Genomic DNA, 12,728 nt, shown 5'->3' on the forward strand with positions numbered 1-12,728 from the left:
ACAGCTCTGCAGTGATGCTGATGCATATACTGATCATCTGTGCCACTGGTACTGACAAATCTGATTCAGAAAATGAATACTTTATAGCATGAAATAACCCAGGGACCTTTTTAAATTTCAGGCAGCCTTAGAGATATTGTGTGGATTGACTTACTCTCACTGAGCACAGAGAGAATGGCAATGCAACTACTGTGCTAGAAGCAAGGCTCGCAGTATCCATGGGGATTGTTTAACAGCTGTAGTCAAGGGAATATTGTTTGAATTCACATCTGAGATTTTTCCCTATTCTTAGTGTAACTCCTACCCAGTCAAACTCAAACTGAAAATAACATGACAAACCTAATCATTGCAAATCTGCCCCAGATGAAGAGATGTTTTCTCCTTCATTAAATTAGAAAATACTTAGGATGATTAAAAGTTTGCCCTGCAAAGTAAATCCAAAACACGACTTAGATTGTTTCCTTAAAAAGAAAAAAAAAATCCAATAACATATAGAACAGTAATTTAGTACAAGTATTCTTCTACATTGAGGGCATTATTATTACATATTATTACACATCTGAACTTATTGTGAGTCAGTGGCAGTGAAAGAACACAAGATTTGGATGCAGGAGGGCAGCTGTGGTCAATGACAGGAAGAAACATGCACAACTCACTGGCAAAAATGATTATTTTAGAAATGTAAACTTGATTTTTTTTATTAGCAAGACTGAATAACTGGAAAAATAACCTAGTGAAAAAAGGAAGAAAATCTTAAGGAATGACACATAATTACACCAGTAACACAAATTTCATAGCGGCATTTTGGTGTTGTGTTTCTATACAAGATCTTAATAGCTCCTCTGAGTTGAGAACCTCATTTTTTCACTGCCTTATGTGATAAACTAGAAACCACCTTGTTAGGAATTTGCAGTCTGGAAGACTCACTCAGCTTAAATGAAATGCATGAATTTACCACATAACAGTATCCCCAAAAACAGGAAGACAGAGACACAGTGAAACCTACACAACAGTTTTCATAGCCCAGCTTTATTGCCCAACCCAGCAGATGAACCATTAGGTCTCTCACAGTGTGACAATCACATGCTTGTATGCACTAATAATAATTAAATATAATGTCATAATAAATGGCACATTGAAAAACTAAAGCTCCATATTTAAACAAGATTTTTAATGACCTGTCAGCCTAAGAGTTTTCAAAGTGAACAGTTGATATGTCTAAGTGACTGCTGCTTCTTAAGTATGGTATTTGATATTTAAACACCTAAACATACGGTATTTACATAATGTTCACATTTCACCATGACACAGAAATGCCCAAAAAAGCTCATAAAATAATTAAACATGGAATGGTTTTTTTTGTTGTTGTTTGTTTGTTAAAAAAAAAAAAAAACAGAACCAAAACTGTTGTGGAAAAATGAAAGAGATTTAAAAAATGAAAGAAATACTCAATAATATTTTTTTAATTGTCTAAGTAGCTAAGATAGCAAAGTACAATTATCCAGCCTAAGACAATACAAATTCTGTATCTAAATGTAGGAACCTCTTAGGCACTTTTGACCTTCGAATCTAGTAACAACATCTACACATACTCATGTAAGTTGTAACTTCCCAACACATCCAATTCCAAGAACAGTGAAACCAAGAGATGAGAGTAAACATTGGCTTGGTAACCCACACACTTTATCTCTGTGAGCAGATAATTCCTTAGTCCAGAATTTCCAGTAAATTAGCTGGAAATACCAATGTAAATAACCGTCCACAAACAGGAATACTCGTGTCAGTGTGGTTGCATTAGGTAATTTCACCATTTATTTATTGGTGCCTCCAGTTTATTCAACATTTTACAAGAAAGACTGCAGAAGGGGAGATACTATTCTCATCTCAAAAAGTATACATCAGTGAATTTCACACAATATGAAAGGAGATCCACAAACAACTTCATTCTTATTCAGTTATTTCCTCTGCTGGTTTGATTTCTATCTCCACATGGAGCTTTGTGATAGGCAATTGCTGAAGGCAAAGAATGGAACCAAATACATTAAGAAAAAGCAATCTGAACCGCTCCATTACAAACACTTTCAAGAGTTCTTTCTTAATAAAAGATACTGATTTATTTAGGTAGTTGTTTCCATAAGATATACAGCGATAAAACTGGCTTTCTGTACAGAGAAAAAAGATTGTTTTGCAGAAGATTACAGAACTATAAAGGAAAGTTGGATCTCTAAAGGGATGCTGCACTTGAGTTCTCTTAGATACCTCTAAGAAATATTTTCTTGTACTTGTCTGTTACCACCAGACTATTTGCCTAGGGTCTTACAAGTACTGAAATATTTAAGCCTAGAAGGCTTTGTTCTCCACATACAAGAATCAAATGTATATATATAGCAGGGCTATAAATGAAGTATAACTGCAAAAATTGCTCTTGTCACCTCTGACAACAGTGATGTGTACTGTGCACTGTGCACATGTTTCTGTAAACTATAGCTGCAGAAAGACCCCTGTGGGACCTGCATTTGGAGTACCCAGTGAGGAGTGCAAGTGCTGAGTTCTGCTTCTCTACCACACAAGCTGAGGAATTAGGAAACAGCAGGAACAGTGTGAGTAGACTGATTGCCAGCATCCTAGACCCTCTGTGATTCAGATCTCATCTGGCTTGCCTGGTTGATGCACTGATGCCCTGTCTGGACTATACACTGAACAATTAAAAAGGAATTCATCAGTGTCAGTAGTCTTACTCGGTGCTGATTAATATCTTTCTTAAGGTTTAATATACAGGAAATTCAAGGGACAAGATAGCATGCAGTGCTCCCACGTATCGAAACGTGAAATAGAACCAGGGCATTTCTGTGATCGTTTCAGTGTAATTGCTGAAGAATTGTCCCATTAGTCTCCAGCAATTTGTGAGGAGTAAAAAAAGAGCCATATGAAGTGAACTGAAAACAACATCATCAAATAATCTACAAAGGAAAATAGAAGAAGAAAAATGGTGTGACTACAAGGCTAGCACTGGGCAATAAACATCTAATGTGTGTGGTTGCCATATGATTGCTCAGATTTAAATATTTATTCATTTTAGGGACAAGTCAGTCCAGTGAAATTGTAACTCCTCTACAGTCTTATTTGACCAATTCTTTATTACTATGACTATGTAATATGAGGATGAATAAAGTCAATTTTGTGGTATAGCCTAGCAGGTGGCTCAGCTCCACAAAGTTTGTGCGAGAGGAGTGAGCAAACAACTGTGCGGTGCTGAGCCACCTGCCAGTTAAACCACAATAGTCAATTTGCTGCCCAAAGTGGGGCAGAGGGTTGAGATAACAGCAGACCTGAGCGGACTGTGTTAACACAGGGTGTTGTGGTAGTTTGATAATTGCTGCTTACGATGTTGAGGTTGATTTTTTCCATATTTACAGAGCAATTTGAGAGTCTTAACTATACTTCGTAGTACCTAGCTTGCCGTTTGTTTGTCCATTATGGGGGTTGGATTAAGGTTTTTATTTTCTATGCTGTGTGTGGTATTAGCTTATATTATGATAAAATTGACAGCTGAGAAACTGTTTTGTGTGCATTTGGCATAGCAGTCACCTTTGGGTTTTGGAAGCCATATTGTTGATACTATTAGTAATTACACCTCTTGCATTGTCTCCTCAGGGAGGCTGGCTAATGAGGAGATAGAGGAGGACACTTTCCAGCAGTCCCTCAGCCTTTCTTTCGCCTTTCCTTCTTTCCATAGAGCTCAAAAGCTAATTGCAATAGCTCTTAAGAATTTTGAATATCTCTGAGATGCTCAAACCAACATGCCACTATCACTATGTGATGTAAATGTGTCCCAGGTCATGTTTAAGATTAAACAATTAGTTATGAATATCATCCAGAGATCTGCCCCGAGGTAGGATTGTTCTGAGTAGTAGGGAGTATGGGATAGTATGGGCAGGTGCCTAGAGTGGTGGGCACCCCCAGTGGTTTGGAACTTCACCTTGGAACAACTGCAAAATTCTGAAAAACTAGTAGAATATTTGCAAAAGGTCTGCTGTTGCTGTGGCAATCCTAAAGAGGCACAAATCACTGCAGCATGCTGGGGTCAGGCCTATGCCTGTCAAGCTCCGTTCAACATTATTCAGCATTCTCAACAGGAAGAGAATACTTCTGGATCTGATGACAATGTAATGGACTCTCCAACTCCTGCAACAAGCCCTTGACTGCTCCAAACTCTGTGACAAGTCCTGTGGTTCCTCCAGCTCCTGTGATGGACCCTGCAGCTGCTCTCACTTTTTTGACAGATCCTGTGGTTACTCTAATACTTCTGACAAGTCCTGTAGGTGTTGCAGCTCTCACAACCAGTCCTGTGGTCACTCCAATCCCCATGATAAGCACAACATTGGGCATCAAATCAACTGTTGTGGTTTAACCCAGCAGGTGGCTCAGCACCACACAGTCATTCAGTCACTTCTCTCCCCCATCCCACTGAGGATAGATAAAAATATTTACTAAGACAGAGAAAAGGAAAAGGAAAACAGTTATGCAGTCATAATATATCTTATATCATATATCTTATATATAAATTTGTATAACAAGTGATACACAAGCAATTGCTCACCACTCCCCAACACAGCAAGACCCCAGGAAGCGGAAGAGACCAAGATGACCTCTCATACCCTTCAAAACTCCTTCCACATGGTGTCATATGGTATGGAATATTCCTTTGGCCAATTTAAGTCAGCTGTCCTAATTCTGTCCCAGCCCCAGCTGAAACTAAGACAGTCAGTATGCAGTTTCTAGTCAGATGAAATTCAGTGTGGACAGAGTCTTTCTTTGAGTCTTCTTTGATTTCATGGATCAGAAAGCTGAGTCCTGTAAGACATTTGGGAGGGAACTGCTCGTGTCAGTGTGACACCACTCCCCTGCACACAGGACAGTGGCAGGGGGCTGTGAAAACAAATCACTGAGGTTATGCCTTCTGCAATGTACTTGAAACTAAAAAATGAACCAGTTCTTCGGAAACTAGCTCTTCGTCTGTTCTCTTAATAGTCCCTGAAATCTCTCATGGCCCTGAGAGCAGATCACATGTAGGGTTGCATTTGTCTGCCCTCACAGGGCACTTTAAAGTGTCTCCTCTCTTACAGCTCCAGGTCACGTAAACACTGCAGTGTAGTGTTTTACTCTAGCAACAGTAATGCCTGTATTAGGTTGTTGGATGGGAGAAGGGCAAGTGAAATGATGGAGAGGATCTGAGATAGGAAGGGAATGTAACATACTCCTGTGTGTTTGAGACCAAATTGTTCACTGAGGCCTGAAACAGTAGAATGATTTTCATGTGCATCTCTGGTACTTACTTCCAGGCTGAAAGAGCTCTTTGTTCCTAAAATGCCACCCTTGATCAAGGTAAACTTCAGGCCTGTTTTGCACAGGTCACCATAATATTCAACAGCACTTAAAACCAATGGCTTTCTGAAATTCTATGCAGCGCTGCTTGTAATAGTACAGCCAGACACTGCTTGTCATACTTCGCCATGCAGAACTTCTGTACCTCTTTTTGTCAGCATGGGTATGTCATAGGTGAACAGAGTGACAGCCTAAAGTGTCTGCGAGCCAAACAACCTTTTTGTTTAAGTTTCACAGAATCACGGAATCACCAAGGATTGAAAAGACCTCCAAGATCATCCAGTCCAACTGTCCACCTACCACCAGTATTTCCCACTAAACCATGTCTCTCAGTACAACATCGAAACGTTTCTTGAACACCTCCAGGGACAGTGACTCAGCCACCTGAAGTCACAAGCATTGTTGTGAACCTTCAAGCTTTTGACAGTGGAAAATGCTGATGCTAACAGAAACTGCATTTCTCTGAACAGCTGAGGCTCCAAGTGCTGTAGTATTGGCAGCTCTGGTGAAAAGAGCTCCAAATCTCAGTGCCATACTGCACTTGACATTCTTTCTTCCCCCCTCCAGGCACTCCTAACACATTTGCATGTTATGAGGTGTTTCTTTCCAGCTCTTATACTAAGGAGGAGTCATAGTTAACTCTCAGTGAAGAGCATTAATCATTTCCACTGGCTGTATTTATCATTTCCTTTTTGTCATGTTGTGAACCTGCAATATTTTGCTGTGTTTGTCAATTGCAAGCAGAATTTGAAAGCAGCCAAACCCTGGGCACTTTTTTTCACCCCAGTGTGACATTAGTTATCTAAACAATGACAGCAACAACATATCACATTAAAAAAGTCATTGTATTCTTTCTGCAAGTACTACATTTCTAGAGAAAAGGAAAAGAAAAAGAAGGGTTCTCTTTGCATTCAATTGAACTGCATTCCTAATAAATGAAATGCAGTGGCCTAAAGCAGGCACCCAAGTAAATCACTTAACCAGTTCTTATGGATGAGCAGCAGTAATTCAAGCTAGAGACGTTAAGGAAGAATGCTCCAGTACCTCTCATCACTGGAAAATGAATTCTACAGACACTGCTCTCAATATGAGGGAAAATCAACACTGAAGGAAAAGTACTAAGGAGGCTGTATGTAACTGGGGAAATCATAAAGAAAACTCTAACCAATTATGGACATTAAAGCAAAAACTCTATTAAATAAACAAGTAAAATAGATAAAAATCAAGGAGAAAAAAAAGAGAGAGGAATAACAGAAAAGAAGAAAATACGTTTTTGAGAAACAGCATCTCGGGGTAGTGTTGAATTGCTAACAAGGATGGTTGTGTAGCAATGAGGACATGACCTCATGTTCTCTATTTAAAGCTTCCAACTCCACAAGATACTGTTAGACTTGGGCTATGTTTTAGAAACCTATGTTTTAGGGGATTGGGGCTTTGTTATCCCTAGGAATTTGTAACCTAACTTCCTAAGATTTCTTGTACTGAATTCAGGGGAGCTGCAGGTGCTTGAAAGCAGTTCACTTGTACTGAAGTGCTTACATATGCATTTAGCTGCTATTCTACTGACACTCTAATTTGCTTAGCTTTTAAATGGTCTCATATTCCGGCATCCTTTGAACTGATGCCAGAATGTGGATAAATTGTAGCAGAGTCAATAAGGTGATACAGCACCATACCTATTGCTATGTGTAGGAGCCAGAAGATCTTCCGAGGTCCCTTTCAACCCCTAGGATTCTGTGATTCCATGAAGTTTTCAGCCCTCCTTGCTTTGATCTGAGCAGATTTCTAAAAAGTAAGTAAGTCAACATAATTCAATTCAACATAAGAGTTAATTTATTCCACTTTTAAAACAATCCAGTAATCAAGTTTTTTGCCAACAAGCTATCTCTTCCAATTCTCACAGAGTTCAAAATATATTAGGATGTCCCATGTGTAGACCCAGCATGTGCGTGGACTCATGGACTCAAACACCTTCTCTAAGTAAGTAAATGAAGATGATCTTGAAGCATCATTCAGATGAGCTATTGAGAGTCACAGTTCAATGGCAATTCTGAAACTCCTTTTTATTGCTCTTCCTTGGAGTTCAGATGTCCCAGAAGTACCTCCTCCATGCATCATTACATCCAAGATCCACCTCTCTCTATTTCTTAGCTGGCAGGAATAGTATGTTGTCCTTAAAATGTACTATCAGCTTACGGAAGTGATAATTAAATAAGCTTTCATGAAGTTGGGATGTAATTTTGGCAATCTCAAACACTTATAAAGCCTGTGTTAAAACCCACAAGAGAGAAATTTTTTATTAATAATCATGAAAGTGGAAAAACAATATTTCTTTGTTTGTTTGTTTGTCCTTTTATTCTATTTGTTTGTTAAGTGTCTGGGGTTTTGTGCTCAGTCACATAGGCCATGAATCCTTTTTTTCTTTTTATTATAATTATTGTTATTATTACTATTATTACTGTAGATTTTGTTTTGGTAGAAGGCTAGGTTTTGCTCAAAATCAAATGAATCTTTTGACTGGAACTGTACAAAACCTCCACAGTAATGAGATCTGCTGGGAGATTTGGCAAGCTCATACAGAGAGGTGAAAATGAGATTAGAACAAATCTTTTTGAATGCTTTTTTTTCCTTTTTTTTTTTTTTTTAATCTAAGAAATTGAAGGGATCCAGACCTTGTCATAAAAATGTTTAGAGGCACAAAGGTACCTGAAGTCACTACTCACCTGAGTAACTGATTTAAACAGGGACAGATATATCTGAAAGCAAATCCGTTGTTTTCATTTGATCCTTCTTGCAGCAGAAAAGTAAAATGCAATGTGTGAAAAATGGACAAAATGTTACATTTAGAGATAAAACAGTGCTGCTCTATTGAGGCCACGAACTACAGAGGATCTCTGCAGAGTGTAGGTACATACAGTGGTAATATAAATTCATATTTCTTATTACTGGAAAAAGCTCATCATTGCTGGACAGCTCAAGAGGGTTAATGAGGGAAATATGACAGAAAAGGGACTGGGTGACATAGAGCATCATGTCAAGATAATAATTCAGAAGTATTCCTGTTACTCAGAATAAACAATTCCCGGAATAAGAAATATTATTTATTCCAGACATATTGCCCTTTAGACTCAAAATGTCTTCTGATGTCACTACCTTGTACATAAGGAGATCCACTGCATTACAAAGTAAATATCAAATAACAATGGTGACCTATATTTACAAAATGCATATCGACATATTCTAACATGCAGAGAACACAGCTTAATATTTTGCCCAAGTTTATGCCCTGCAAGAAGAGGCATTCATCCCAGCATTTCCAAGATAACCACTGGTTGTTCAAACATGTTGCCTCCTTCTTTTCTGTTTGCATTTATTAAAACCTATAACACATCAGTTGAGCAAAGTGGGAGCCAGGGCAGTAGCTCAGGTGTACCAGGAGCAGCTTTCCAGCTGCCAGTTAATATTCATCCTATGGACAAGTGAAAATCAACGTTTGTAGAAAGCAGAAAAGGCAGTAGTTAAATCCCAGCTTGAAGGGAGAGGATGGAGGACACAGCTGCATACTGATGACTCCCAGGTGGACTTGGCAAATATTAGTGAAGCACTGTTTTCTTCATTAGACAGCCAGGAGGATTTATCCAGCCCTTTATCCACCATGGGCATAACAGACTCACAAAACACAAACATTTATCTTTCTACCTGTGCACTGCCTTTGAGCCACTGAGGGAAAGAAGCTGTGCAGCAATCATGATCCTCATGCTATCACCTCACCCCTAGCCCCCTACCTGGGCCCAGGAACACACTGCACTGCGGTGCCAGCACAACTATTCATCCACAGGCTGCAAAATCCCACATCAAACCACATTCTGTTCACTATACCATGTGATTTCATCCACAATTTTCTCAAATTTAGAGAAGAAATGAATGTAAGTTAGTTTGTTAATGTGTAGGTAGGAAAATAGGTAGAGGACAGGGTGGCAGCATATATAGTACATACTCTACGATGGCTTGAATCTCCCTTTATCAATTCTAGTACCAAAGGTAGATAGTGTCGAAAGTGCCTGTGAAATCCACTCTGTGTGGAGTCAATAGGATGATACCTCTGAGAGGCCAAGCCAAGCTGTGCCTGCACCCACCTTTGTGAGTGCAAGTTGAGAAAGCACTTCAGAAAGGTTGAGTTTGCACAAAAGGCAAAACAGTGGTCTCAGCCAGAGTGTTTCTTACACTGCAAGTCCATGCATTAAACAAAAAGTGACCTTATGCACCTGCTGTGCATAGGAAGTCATGTCTCAGTACCTCAGAGCCTGCCACATCTTGCAGGACATAGAGCCATCATTTTCAAATCCCTGACCAACGAAGTGATACTCCTGTATCACAGAATCATAGAATCATAGAATCCTTAGAGTTGGAAGGGACCTTTAAAGGTCAGCTAGTCCAACTCCCCTGCAATGAACAGGAACATGCACAACTAGATCAGGGACCAGATCCAGCCTTGCCTTGAAAGCCTTCAGGGATGGAGCACTAACCACATCTCCGGCAACCTTTGCTAGTGCCTCATCACCCCCACTGTAAAAGATTTTTTCCTTATATCCCACCAAAATCTACCCGCTTGAAGCCATTTCCCCTTATTCTATCACCACAGACCCTGCGAAAGAGTCTGTTCCCTTCTTTCCTGTAGCTCCCATTTAGATACCGAAAGGCCGCTATCAGGTCACCTCACAGCCTTCTCTTCTCCAGGCTTCTGGAGTTCTTTCAGCCTCCTTCTCTAAGCACGGTGCACGCAGAGCCAGGGAGCAGAGGACACTGAATATGAAGAAAAGAAACTGAAAAACAACAAGCACCTTACGTACATATATTTAAGAATTAATTAATCTAGAATACACTTAAGCTGCACGCATGCAAATTGACAGAGTTAAGAACAGTAAACAGTTTTATGATGTGTAATAACCTACCACGTAAACGGGATCATTGAGCCACATAAATAATGACTGCGTTTCTCCCTTCCTACATAAGCAGATAGTGTAATTTTACAACAGCCATGTGCTCGGAATAATAATTCACAGCCAGGGTACGCAGCCGCCTGCAGATCTTTCTGCTCCCGTATTCTGAATGCCGTCTGGCTGGCGAGTTCAGCCACCTAACGGGAGCAGCCAAGCAGCCACCTCCCGCACGGCTGGGTAGGCCGCAGGCTGGCTCTGCGGACACGGACGCCCTCTGCAGGCATCTGGGAGGCGGCGGGATCCAGGGCCTCCCGGGGGCCGGGCTGCAGCGCGGGACAGGGCCGGCTCCGAGGAGATGGACTCTGCTCTTTGCATCCTCGCTGCTTGCTGGACCCGCATCCGAGCCTCTGAAGGAAACATGGCGTAAAGGGAGTCTCTGTTAGGAAGCCTGATTTTGCAGGCACGTATGGTAAAGAAACGTCATGATTTTGAGTGCGTGGTTTCTTTAAGATGGGTGTGTGGTGATAAGTGCTGTTAAACAGCAAAAGATAATTTCTCCTTCCGCAGACGTTTTGCAGCATATTTCATAGTCATAGAATCATAGAATCACTAAGGTTGGAAAAGATCTCCATGATCGTGAAGTCCAACTGTCCACCTATCACCAATATTTCCCACTAAACTATGTCCCTCAGTACAGCATCTAAGCAGTTGTTGAACACCTTTAGGGACGGTGACTCCACCACCTCCCTGGGCAGCCTGTGCCACTGCCTCACCACTCTTGATGAGAAGAAATTCTTCCTAATACATAATCCGAACCTCTCCTGGTGCAACTTGAGGCCATTCCCTCTAGTCCTATCAACTAATTACATGGGAGAACCCCCACTTCTCCACAACCTCCCTTCAGACAGCTGTAGAGAGTGATAAGTTATCCCCTGTGCCTCCTATTCTCCAGACTGAACAATCCCAGCTCCCTCAGCCACTCCCCATAAGACTTGTGCTCCAGATCCCTCACAGTTTCATTGCCCTTCTCTGGACATGCTCTGGGGCCTCCATGTCTTCCTTGTAGTAGGGGGCCCAAAACTGAAAACACTACTCCAGGTGCAGCCTCAGCAGAGCTGAATACAGTGGGACAATCACTTCCCTTCTCCTGCTGGCAACACTATTTCTGATACAAGCCAACATACTGTTGGCCTCTTGACAACATGGACACACTGCTGACTGCTGTTCTGCTGAGTGTCAGCCAGCACCCCCAGGTCCATTTCTTCCACATAGTCTTCCATCCACTCTGCCCCAAGCCTGTAGACTTCACTCTTATGCTCACCAGCCCTCAATAAATAGATGTAATTGGCTTAAGATGATGTTCCTTTGGTTCTCAAGGACTACTTCCGCATGGACATACTCTAAATAATTGCATGCATCTTTTTTTTTAAATCATTTTTTCAAACAGCTGAAATGTGTTTAGTTCCTTAGCATCTTTACACTGGAAAAAGGAGATATAAAGAACAGCAAAAAAAAAAAAAAAGAATTCTCTTTAATAGGCAAAACTTATGCCTTTGTTCTGGAAGAAGAAAAAGAAAAATACATACTTGTTTTGGACAGAAGTTACTAATAACTAGAATTGCAATGTTCTGAATATTTAGGGAAATAATTCCTCTCTCTAAAGCACTTATGTGTAACTGATAAGTTGGGTTCTCTCCAAAAGGTCGCAGTGGGCCCAGAAAGATGTGAACACATGCATACACGTAGCTTTCTTAGATGTCTTCTGCTGATTTCTTATGTTTTCAGTAATACCACTGTGGATTTAGATAAGGTTATTTGGAACATTTTTCAGAGGGAAAGAATAGAAGATTTCTGTATTTTCTCTTCTTGCTGAAGGAGAAACAGTCTTGTTTTTGTACTCCAGCACCATAAGCCAGATGCTGCTGACTGTTTACAGTGCTACAGGCTCTTTGGTATTGCGCTTCTTTGATTCTCTCTCACACTGGTTTCCTCACACACCAACTTTTAAATGGATTTATTCTATGTTATACTTAGCAGACATATTTTAGATCCCAAGAAAATGCTTCCCTAACTACAAATAAACATTAAAAAAAATAGATTTTGGATGCTTGATACATTTTGCAGTCAAAGCTAAATGTTTTACCTGTGATCATAGAAACTAGAAGAAACCAAGGAGAACAAACTTGTAAAGAGATTAACCTTGCACTTGGGCACCTATTTATTTTGTTTACTAGACAACACACCTGAGTGATGTGCAGTGAATTCTCTGCCTATTACATTACCTGTGACAGTTAAAGCTTTCACTAGAAGTATGATCAGAGCTAGTATGATTTTTTTTCCACCAAGGTTTTATCAAAAAATAGTGTTTTGTTGAACTTCTGCTGTTTCAAATTCCAAACTTCC

Source organism: Gallus gallus, chromosome 1, assembly GCF_016699485.2.
Source record: "Gallus gallus isolate bGalGal1 chromosome 1, bGalGal1.mat.broiler.GRCg7b, whole genome shotgun sequence".
NCBI classification, from domain to species: domain Eukaryota; kingdom Metazoa; phylum Chordata; class Aves; order Galliformes; family Phasianidae; genus Gallus; species Gallus gallus.